This window comes from Pan troglodytes, chromosome 17, assembly GCF_028858775.2.
Source record: "Pan troglodytes isolate AG18354 chromosome 17, NHGRI_mPanTro3-v2.0_pri, whole genome shotgun sequence".
NCBI classification, from domain to species: Eukaryota; Metazoa; Chordata; class Mammalia; order Primates; family Hominidae; genus Pan; species Pan troglodytes.
The window spans coordinates 32,473,364-32,485,640 of NC_072415.2; positions in this window are offsets into that span (position 1 = coordinate 32,473,364).

Below are 12,277 nucleotides of genomic sequence, written 5' to 3' on the forward strand. Positions count from 1 at the left end.
CACCTCCATGCCCAGGGCATTGATGAAAACAACAGGAACTCTGTGGCAAACCTTCAGGAAAGGTCAACATGGCAGCTAGCCTGAGGTCACGATTCTGGTCGAGGTAAGCAACAGACCAGGAGACCAACCAGAAATTCAACAGAGAGAACTGGAAATAGGAAAGCTATAGTGGGCTTTGATAAGCTTTCGCATATTCCTGGTGATGTAGAATGTCAATTTTGTCAAAATATCAACAAACATGACTAAATATCAACTAAAATGACTAAATATCAACTAAATATCAACAAAATATCAACTAAAATGACCAAAAAAAAAAAAAAAAGACCAGTAGACACAAACTATCAAAATCAGTAATGAGAAACAGGACGTTACTACTAACTTTAAAATAAAAGGATATAAGGAAATACTATGAACAAAAACTTTATGCTAACAAATTGGACAACTTACATATAATAGACAAATTCTTGGAAAGACAAAATTTACTAAAACTAACTCAAGAAAAAATAGAAAATCTGATTAGATTTATAGAAAGTTAAAGAAACTGGATTATTAATTAAAGTATTGACACAAAGAAAGGCACAGGCCCAGATGGCATCACTGACTAATTCCATCAAATATCTAAAGAAAAACTATACTAATTCTTCACAAACTCTTGCAGAAAATAGAGAAGGAAATACTTCCCAACCTATTCTAGGAGTCCAGTGTTACCCTGACACCAAAACCAGACAAAAACATAACAAAAGATACTACTTCCCACTTACTAGGAATGGCTGCAATAAAAAAGAGACAGACAATAACAAGTGATGGCAAGAATGTGGAGAAACTGGAATCCTCACCCATTGCCAGTGAGAATGTAATATGACACAGCTACCATGGAGAACAGTTTGGCAATTTCTCACAAAGTTACACATAAACTTATCACATGACCCAGAAATTTCACTCCCAGGCATATGCAAATATTTATGGCAACATAATTCTTAATAGTCAAAAATTGGTAACAACTCAAATACACTTCAACCAACGTATGGGTAAATAAAATGTGGTCTATCCATAGAAAGGAAGATTATTCTGCCATAAAAAGGAATGAAGTACCGATTCATGCTACAACATGAATGAAATGGATGAACTTTAGAAACACTATGCTAAGTGAAAGAAACCAGATGCAAAACACCACAGGATATATGATTCCATTTGTATAAAATGTTCAGGAGACACAAGTTTATGGATATGGAAATTAGGATCATGGCTCCCCAGAGCTAGAAATGAGTGGGGATAGGGGAATGACTGCAAATGGGCGCAAGGGCTATTTCTGTGGTGACACAAATGTTTTATCACTGGATTGTGGTAATGGTTGTAAAACTCTTTAAATTTACCGAAAATCACTGAGCTGTATATTTTAAATGGGTGAATTTTATGGTTTGTAAATTATATCCCAATAAAGCTGTTAAAATATTTTTAAGATTAAAAAAATCAGATGACATGTTCACTGCTGCATCTCAGCATCCAGCACAGTTCTGGCCACATAGTAGGTACTTAGCAAATGTTGACTCAATACGTGAATGAATAAGGGAGTGGAGTAATATCGAGGAGTTTGCACTAGAATGATTGCATGGCCTACAGAAAGACCTATGCGTTTAAAAAGATTCATCATATTCCAGGGGGAAAAAAACAACTAATGAAGGCTAAAACTTTTTAAAAAGTACTCTATTAAAGAAGAATTGCTGCAAGAATTTGGAGAAAAGATAAAAGTTTACAAAGGGTAGCCTCATATTTCTTCTATGAAAAATAAATATCAGAAGAGAGTAGAGGAACATATACAAATTTTTAAAGGGAAAAGAATGACCATCAGACATTTTCTTCCCCAGCTAACTTGTTTTTTCACATGGGAAAGACATTTTGAAATGTGCAAGCCTTTTAAAAATACATCTACTATATACTCTTGAAAATTATACTTAATGTCACATACGATAGGCTAAGAAAAGCTACAATTACCAACAAACCCTAAACCTCAGTGGCTTAAAACAACACAGGTTATTCTTTGACAACTCTTAGCACCTTTAGAGGGAGTTGGAGTCATCTGCTGACTGCTGTCACTCAGCAGTTTAGGCAGCTGGAGAAGTGTCTATCTTGAGCTTTCCCAGAAGGAAGAGAGGCCTGGAGAGTTCCCCTTGCCAAGTCCATTCATAGCTCACTGGCTAGAACTAGTCACATGGCCTTACCCTACCAAAAGGGGGCCGGGAAATGCAATCCTACCAGGTGTCTGAAGAATTAAGAAAAGGTAGAAAGAGGAAGACAGACTGGTCATTGAACCTAAGAATGAAAGAATAGCAGAGCGGCAGAGCATCTTACAACTGGCGCTCCCTCCACCCAACAGAAGGCAGCCCAGGCCCGGCATTTCCTGACTTCCAGCCTAGCAACAGACCACAGGCACGTTCTTTCCCTCAGATCGAACGAATGGGAGGAATGGGAGTCCCACAATAACAAATGACAATGGCTGCATTATTGTGAAAGCTTAAGATTTATGCACTAGCGTAGGGTGGATGTCCTTGATCGGCACAGCTCTCCGCACCATCACTAAAAGACTCAAGAGTCTTTCCCTCTTGTTACTTTGCATTCCCCTAGGACGTCATCATTGCCTGCATCCAGCCAGACAGACAGAAGGGACAGAGTTTGGAGAAATTGTTGAGGGAGATTTTTATTGGATAAGCATGAAAGTCACACGCACGCGCGCGCACACACACACACACACACACACGCTTATGATTTCTCGGAAACAGCTTAGCAACATGGCCAAACCTAATTGCAGATGAAACTGGGATAGCTACCTCCGTTCCCAGGAGAAAAGAGAAAATGTATTTCATGCACACTTGGTCATCCCCTTCAAATAAATCAATTTCTATAACATATAAACTATATCTTTGTTCACCCGAAGGTTAGCATCAAATATGGGAAACAAAGAAAGAAGCATTCCTCATTAAATTTAGGAACAAGAAAAGGAGGAGTGCTTTCATCACTTTTTTCCCACATAGTCTTGGAGGAACCAGTCAAAAGAAACATATATTAGAAATATAAATTTTCAAGAAGAAGAGACAAAATTACCTTATTTTTCAGGAGTTGTGATTATTCACCTGAAGAAAATAAAGGAATCAACTGAAAACTCATTTCAAACAATAATTCACAAGGTGGATGTGTGTACCAAATTAACACAAAAATTATTAGCCTTCCTACATACAAACAAAAATCACTGGAAGATATATTTGAAGAGAAGGCAACAATTAAAAAACAAATGAAAAGGAGAAAATATTGACGAATAATATTTAAAAGAAAAGTAGTAATATCTGCATAATAAGATGTTTATAAAACTATTGAGGAGGAAAGGAAAAAGAAAACCCGAACAAAACAAAACAAAAAGGCCTACCAAGTTTTTGGACTAGAGGGTGCAAAATCATAAAGCATTTCCTCAAATTAATACATATATTCTATAAAATTTAAATTCAAACGCCAACAGTTGAAAGGAGGGAGAAGAAGACTAGATAAGCCAATCTAGAATTCAAATGGAAAATAAACAAGAATCATCAGGACAAGTCAGAGGAAAATTTCAAAAGTTATAGGGCAAGAGTGGACTAGCTATACACATTATTCAAATAGCACATATATTAGTTTCCTATGGCTTCTGTAACAAATTACCACAAACTCGAACCATACCAATTTATTAGCTTATAGTTCTGGAGGTCAGGAGTCCGAAATGGGCCTCGTTGGGCTAATGTCAAGGCGCAGGCAGGGGTGTGTTCCTTTGTGGAGGATCTGAAGGAGAATCTGATGCTTCACCTCTTCCATCTCCTAAAGGCCATTGTTTTCCTTGGCTCACGGCCTCATCCCATCATCTTTGAAGCCAGCAATGTTTCATTTCTCTAAAATTTTTCTGTAGTCATGCTTCCCTCTTACTCTAAACACAGATGGAAATGTGTCTCTGATTTTATGCCCACATGATTAGATTTTGCCCATCCAGATAATCTAAGAAAATCCCTCCATCTCAAGGTTTCAAGTTTAATCACATCTGCAAAATCCCTTTTGCTATGTAAAGAAACACATTTATAGGTACCAGGGATTAGGATGTGGACATCTTGGGGGTGGAGGGATGAGGGGAAGTACTTTATTCTGCCTACTTCATCATGATTCTGATTCATGTATAGACAGAACAATGAAATATAATAGAAAATATCATAGAAATATTAAAGAAAGTCTAGAATAGACTACAGCAAACATAGGGTGTTAATCTATTATAAATGCCATTTTATATCAGTGGGAAAACTGCTTATTCAACACATTGAAATAAGTGGATTAGAATTGGAAATGAAGTAAATTGGATACCACCGTACGGCACTACAACAAAATTAATTCCAAATGGATCAAAGATTTAAATGTAAAGAAATGAAACCATAACAAAATTAGTATAAACCGTGGAGGAATATTTTATAACCTTTGAGTGAGGAAACCATAAAAGAAGATATTGATAAATTCAACTACATAAAAATTTTAAAATATGCATGGTAATAGAATACCATAAACTAAATCAAAACATAAACCAAGAACTGTATATTTTTTAACTTCAACTCATCTCATTGCATAAGGTTAATATCCTTAATATATAAAGAACTCCTATGAATCAATCAAAAAGAACCCAACAGAAAATTGGACAGAAGTTGCATATAAACAGTTCAAAGAACAGAAATTCAAATTGCTCTTAAACACATGAAAATATGTTCAACCTCACTCATCAGCAAAGAGATGAAAATCCACCCTGAGATACCTTTTTTTGTAACCTAGCAGATGGACAATGATAACTCTGATAACACATTATGTTAATCATGGTATGCATACACAATACTGGAGTAGATGTCAATTGATAAAATCTCTGAGAAGAGCAATTTACTAAAACTAAAAATGCACATACACTTTGATAAAGCAACTCTATTTCTATGAATTTATGTGCTAAATATATAATGGGCAAAACAGAATGTGTACATGGCAAATAGAATGTGTCAGTATTGTTATAGCAAAAGATTAAACATAAACAAAATGCCCAATAGGTTCTTGGTTAATTATAATAATCCACATATTCAGATACTCTGGAATACTCTTCAGCTATCCAAAGAATAAAGTAGCTTCTTCATACTGATATAAATGGATCACCTAGATAAATTTTAACTTTACCAAAATGCAGAATAGCAGACAGGGCAAGCTAACATTTGTGTCAAATTACAGACCAGATGCCAAGGCCAAGTAGGAATAATTTTTAAATTATATGTTTTCCTCTTTTTGCCTTGAATCATCAAACGTTGATTACAAGTAAATTTCTGATATTAAATGTCAATGTTATAAATCATCTTTTAAGCATGGTAATAGGATATCAAGCGTAAGCCAGCAGGATTTTATATGGGGAGTTCCCCCCTTTCCTTCCACCTTTCCCTAGCAAATATTCTGGGAAACGAGGCACATTTTTTCCTGAATTAAGTATGCTTCACTGTGACCTCATTCTCTCTTCATTCATCAGACACCCCAAACTTGACCCGCAACCCAAACTGCATTCTTTTCCCGTTGGACCTTAAAGTTTCAGGAAACTGATATTTTAGCCACACACACAAAAAAGCCTTCAATCTAAAGATTAGTTTTTACATGTTCTCTAAATAGTTTTGCAAAATCACTTGGCAAAGTGTCTGAGAATGGTTATAGGTTGTTATCCTACCTGCCTTAATTTTCAAAGATGCTATACATTATGAATAACTGGAAAGGAAGAGTTTCTGCAGTTTATGGGTACATCTGTTTTCAAAACCTATTTTCCAGAATGATTATTGACTCCTTAGTATCTGTTCTTTTCCTTTGCTTATTAGATATCCTGCATTAGAATAATGATTCAGCAAAGTAATACAGCTACAGACTGTCTTTCATTCTTGATCTGGCTGATCCTCATATCTTTGTCTACCAGGAAATATAATCATTAAAATGAACGTCCTGGAACATGGATAAAGAATGACACTTTTCCCGGAGATACAGGCTTTATACCAGGGCAACCCACACATTTTGTTACTTGGCTTTCTTTTCCATACAAGGCACAGTGGACACCAATCTTTGTGGCCCTATAACTCGTGATGGCTTCCTCCTTCTCTGGGAATAATCCCATACACAGATAATGTGTTTATAAGACTTAATAGATTCTGCTCCTCTATGGCAAGAGGAACAGATTTTATAAGATTCTTTATAAGATTAAAGAATCTATTTATAAGAGTCTGCTCCTCTTGCCATAGAGATACATTGATGGACAACCCAGCTGGACTAATCAACCCTTTCCCCATATTTTTGTCTAGAAGTAAAGGAAGAGAGGCAGCCTCTCTGTGGGAGTTGGAAACACAGGATGCAAGACCCAGGAGCAGCTGCCTGCCTGCTATGGTTTCTGCTACACAGAGAAAGCTTATTTGCAGTAGGCAGTATTTAAGGCAACAACATAGAGACAAGCAGAAAAAAAGACACATGAAAGGGAGGCCTAGGGGCTTTGACATCTTGGTTCCAGTGGACCCTGGGTCTCACTACGTCCTTGTCTTTGCCATAATTATGTGAAATATCCCAATAATTATTCTCTAAATGATCCACTTGGCCTAAGCTAGTAGGTGGAGTTGGGTTTCTCTGAGTTCCAACCAAAACAGTTCTGACTAACACACCTTGCTTACATGACAATATCCACCTGCTCAGACATCCCTCCCTACACATATGTGCCCTGGGTTTGAATCCTTGGCCCCACTATTTAAAAGCTGTGTGACCTTGGGACAGTTAGGTAAACCTCTTTAGCCTCAATTTACTCATCTCTTTGATGGAGGTAATGATAGAATCCATCTCAAAGGATTATTATGGAGTTTCAGTGAGTGAATAAATGAAAATTTGCTTATAATAGTGCCTGAAACACAGTAAGTGGTCAAAAAGTTAGCTATTCTTGTTATCATATATCATTATACCTATATATATGTAAAACATATTATAAATATATTGTAAAATATATTGCCACATAATCTAGTAATATGTTTAGAGCAATAATGAAACTTTTTTGTATGCTTTTTATATGCCAGACAGTGCTGATATAATCATTTCATTTAATGCTCACAAAACCTATGAGGTAGAAAGCATTATTATCCCCACATTACTAAGAATAAAATCACATACATAATTTTTTCAGTCTTACAGCTAGAAATTAGCAGGATCAGTCATTGGAGCTATGCCTTTGACTTCAAAACCTATGTTCTTTTTTTTTTTTTTTTTCCCTAACCTTTTCTGAGTGTTGCTGGGGTGGGGTGTAATATATGAGTAATAAAAAATGTACAAAATCTAAATGTTCCACCAAATGAATTTTCACAAAGTGCCCTCCACATAACCACCACTCAGGCCAGATGCCCCTCAAAGTCTTCTCTCAGTCTCTCTCTCTTGCCCTCTTCCCTGAAAAAATCACTCTTACGATGACTTGAACTGAGTCAAATTAGCTAATAAAGAACTACATTTCCCAGAATTCCATTATGATTCCAGTTAAGGTTGGTCGCAAGACACAAATTTGCTCAGGATTTGGAAGGCAGGAATAAAACAGTAGCCGTTCAGCTATGAAAGTCACTGCAAGACACCAGGTACAGCTCCAGCCCATGCACATTGATACTGCTGGCTCCCCAGGTTGGCCTGGGACAGCAGCCTGGCCTCATCTCCTTCAGTTCCCACCAAACCTCCTCCTTCAGCTGCTCCCAGCGCTAGCCCAGGTGTCTGTGCAGCTCCATGGCAAAGGGTGTAGCAACTTCTGCAGGTCACCAGCACCATCAAGGTCAGAGACAGTGAGAGAAAAATACAAGTAACAGGTTGTCCTCATGGGCTCCCAGTCTTGAGGCCATGCAATAGTATAAGTCTGTGAGATTCATATTGTTGCAAGTAGCTGTAGTTTTTTTTTTTTTTTCTCTGCCATTTCATATATTGTATGAATGGAGTACAATTAATTTACCAGTTTTAGTGCTGATTGTTAATTGGGGTGTTTCTAGGGTAGGTTTATTGTGAATAATACTACTCAGAATATTTTTATACCTATTTATTAGTGCATATAGCAAACATTTCTGTTGAGTATGTAACTAAGAATGGCATTGCTGGGCCATAGGGTATCCATATGTTTAACTTTAATAGAAAATAATGAGCCATTTCCTAAAGTCTGTATGCCATTTTCCACTCCCACCAGTAGTACATGCATTGCAAATATTTTATCCTACACTGTAGCTTGCTTTTACACTCTTTTTAGGGGAGTCTGTAAATGAATAGAAGTTCGTCATATTAAAGTGATCCAATTTATCAATCTTTTCCTCTACAGTTAGTGCTTTTTCAATTCTGTTTAATAAATCTTTCTCTACCCCCTAAGACATGAAGAAATTGTCCTATATTATCTTTTGGAAGCTTTATTGTTTTGTCTTTCACACACAGATTTGTAAGTTACCTGGAATTAATTTTCATGTCCAATATGAGGCAGGGGTTCAGTTTCATTTATTCCAAATGGTCATAAAATTGATCTACCACCACTCACTGAAAAGTTGATCTTTGTCAAAAATTAAGTCATAAATGAATAAATCTGTCTCTATGAATAAATCAGTCTGTGCCTTCTACTCTGCTCCATTTATTTATCTCTCATGGCATTATTACCACATTGTGTAAATTATTCTAGCTTTAGAATGTGTCTTTATAACCAGTAAAACAAGTTCTACTACCTTATTCATCTTCTTCAAGAGCAACTTAGCTATTCTTGGCTAAGTTTTAGATGGTTTTTCCATCTAAATATGAAAATCAGCTTATCAATTTATACCAAAAAAATCTGTAAGGAATTTTAACTGAGACTGAATCTATAGACCAATTGGGAGAAATAACTGACATCTTAAAAATGGTGAGTCTTGATGCATTCTTTAAATGTTCTCAATTATGGTTTATAATTTTCTGTGTAGACATCTTAAACATCATTTCACCAATGAACAAAGTTTGAGGAGAATCAAGGTATTTTCATAGTCTCAAAATATCTCCCCTAAGATATCTACCAATGACAAAGGGAAAAATAGGAAATTTTTACAGCAGGGAAACCTGGCAGACACCACTGTAACTAAGTGATCAAGGTTACCATCATCAGTAATAAGTTGTATCAACATCAGGCACCTCCTGATATGATGCAGTATCACATCTGTAATACATTCTCGCCAAAAATGCATAACCCCATGGAATCATGAGAAAACATCAGACAAATCAAATTGAAAGACATCCTACAAAATACCTGACCACTAATCATCAAAAGTGTCAAGTTTATAAATGACAAGCAAAAACTGAAGAACTGCCACAGATTGGATGAGACTAAGGAGATGCAAAAACTAAATGCAATATGGGAATCCTGGATTGGACCCCAGAGATGAAAAGAACATTAGAGATCAAACTGGCAAAATTCTAATAATGGTTGTGGCTTAGTTAACAGTATTGTCCAATGTTAATCTACTTGTTTTAAAAAACTGTATTATGGTTATGCAAGTTGTCAACTTTAGGAAAAGATAAATAAAGAGTATGTGTAAATTTCTACATCAGTTTTGCGACTTTTCTGTGAGTTTGAAATTATTTCAAGATTTTAAAAGAAAGGGAAAATAAAGTCATACTGGCTCATGAAATAATTGGAATCTTCTTTGCTCTTTTTATATTCTCTAGAGAAGTTTACATAAGATCAACAGGATTTCTGCCTTTATGTTTGGTAGAATTCATCAGCAAAACTATCTGGATTAGAGTTTTTTTGTGGGATAATTTTAAATTATGAGTTCTATTTAACTAATAATTATAAAGGATAAGATTTTTCTAATTTTTCTCATGACTATGTTTACTTTGCCTAGGAACCTATTCATCTATCCATTTTATTTAATTTTCAAATTTGCTGGCATAAAGATTTCTGTAATACCTTAATTTTTTGTATTGGCTATAGGATCTGTAGTGATGTCATCTTTTTTCATGTCTGATACCAACTATTTTGCCTTCTTTTTCCCATTCATTCCTGCCATGGCTTTATCAATTTTATGTCTTTTCAAATAAAGACATTTTAACTTTTTAGAAGCTCCTTATTTTGTTTTTTCTTTTACTGATTTATTTTCTTTTATTTATAATTTTATTTTTCCTATTTTTTTGGTTTTAATTTATGATTATTTTACTAACTTCAAGAAATAGAAGGCCACTGGTTTTCAGCCTTTTTTGTTTTCTAATGTATTTGTTTTAGGCAGTAAGTTCCCTCTAAGTGAACTTTAGCTGCATCCCTCAATAGTTGATGGCACGTTTTCATTATTATTTAGTTTAAAAATGCTTCCTGGGCCAGGCAAGGTAGCTCAAGCCTGTAATCCCAGCACTTTAGGAGGCCAAGGCGGGAAGATCACTTGAGGTCAGGAGTTCAAGACCAGCCTGGCCAATATGGCGAAACCCCGTCTCTACTAAAAATACAAAAATTACCCGGGCATGGTGGTGTGTGCCTGTAATCCCAGCTACTCAGAAGGCTGAGGCAGGTGAATCGCTGGAACCCAGGAGGCAAAAGTTTCAGTGAACTGAGATCGCGCCATTGTACTCCAGCCTGGGTGACAGAGTGAGACTCAGTCTCAAAAATACAAAATATGTAAATAAATAAATAAAAGTGCTTACTGCCTCAGGAACCCACATGCTCACCTCTGCAGCACATTCCTTCTCCTCTTCCCACTTCTGAAATGCTTCCTTCATCATTGGAATTTATAATGTAAAAGAATTTTGCTAGACATAGGAAGGACACGAAAAAGTCTCTGCCCTCAAGAATGTTTTTGAAGAGGTAAGATGTATGAACAAGATCCAAAAAATCAATACACTTGAAATATGGTGAATGACATGAGTGGTACAATTTTTTAAAATCCTGACTACAGTGTTTGGGCAAAATTTCATGCAGAATGTGGATTTTAACTGAACTTGTACTTACGGAAAGGACTTAGGTGGTGGGAGGAAAGGGATAAGGGAAACTAGGATGAGCAGAGACCTAGTGGGTGGAAAGTTCAAAGAGCTGTTTGGGGAAACAATGAGTCAGTGTGGCTTACTGAAGAATTTGTGTGATGAAATGGGAGAACTGCAGTTAAAAAATAGTTCTGTCTTATATATCATAGTGAATATTGGGTAAATGAATTTGATTTCATCTTGTAGAGAATAGAGAGCCATTTTAAAATTTAGATTGGCAATTGATACAAACAAATGACTGGGTACATGGCTCACTCACACCTGCAATCCCAGCACTTTGGGAGACCAAGGCAGGAGGATTGCTTGAGCCTGGAAGCTCGAGACCAGCCTGGGCAACATAGTAAGACCTCATTTCTGCAAAATATACAAAAATTAGATGGGTGTGGTGGCATGTACTAGTGGTCCCAGATACTCAAGAGGCTGAGGTGGGAGGATCACTTGAGCCCAGGAGGCAGAGGTTGCAGTGAGCCATGATGGTGCCAGTGCATTCCAGCCTGGGCAACAGAGCCAGACCCTATCTCCAAAAAAAAAAAAAAAAAAAGAAAGAAAGAGAAAGAGAGAGATGAAAGAAAAAGAGAGAGAGGGGAAGGAGGGAAGGAGGGAAGGAGGGAAGGAAGGAAGGAAGGAAGGAAGGAAGGAAGGAAGGAAGGAAGGCAGGCAGGAAGGCAGGCAGGCAGGCAGGGAGGGAGGGAGGGAGGGAGGGAAGGAAGGAAGGAAGGAAGGAAGGAAGGAAGGAAGGAAGGAAGGAAGGAAGGAAGGAAAGTATTGTAGGAATACTGATCAGGAGGTTCAAGTTGGATAAATTGAAAAGAACAGAAGCTAAAAGCAAGAAACCAAGCACATGTCCTAAGGTCTTTACTGGGGTAAGAATAGGAGGAATTAAAAAGACAACAGGATAACCTGTGGAGAGAGTTGGTTGGGGGGCATCTCATTGACCCTTTGGGATCAATCCCAAAGAAGATTGACTTTAGTGAATAAGGACACAAGTACTTCTCTTACCACATCAAAGAAATGATGCATTTGCTATCAGGCTAAAAAGAGCAGTAGCAGTATAGAGAGCCTTTATCCTATGTTTAGATGCTTTCCTCACTTTTTTTTTTTTTTTTTTGGAGAAACCACTTTCTTGTATTTTGGGGTGGTGTTTCTGCTTTTCAACATGTATGTGGGGAATTGTTGCAATTTTCACTTTGTCGATTACATTGGCCAAGAGTTATTGTACTGCATTTCA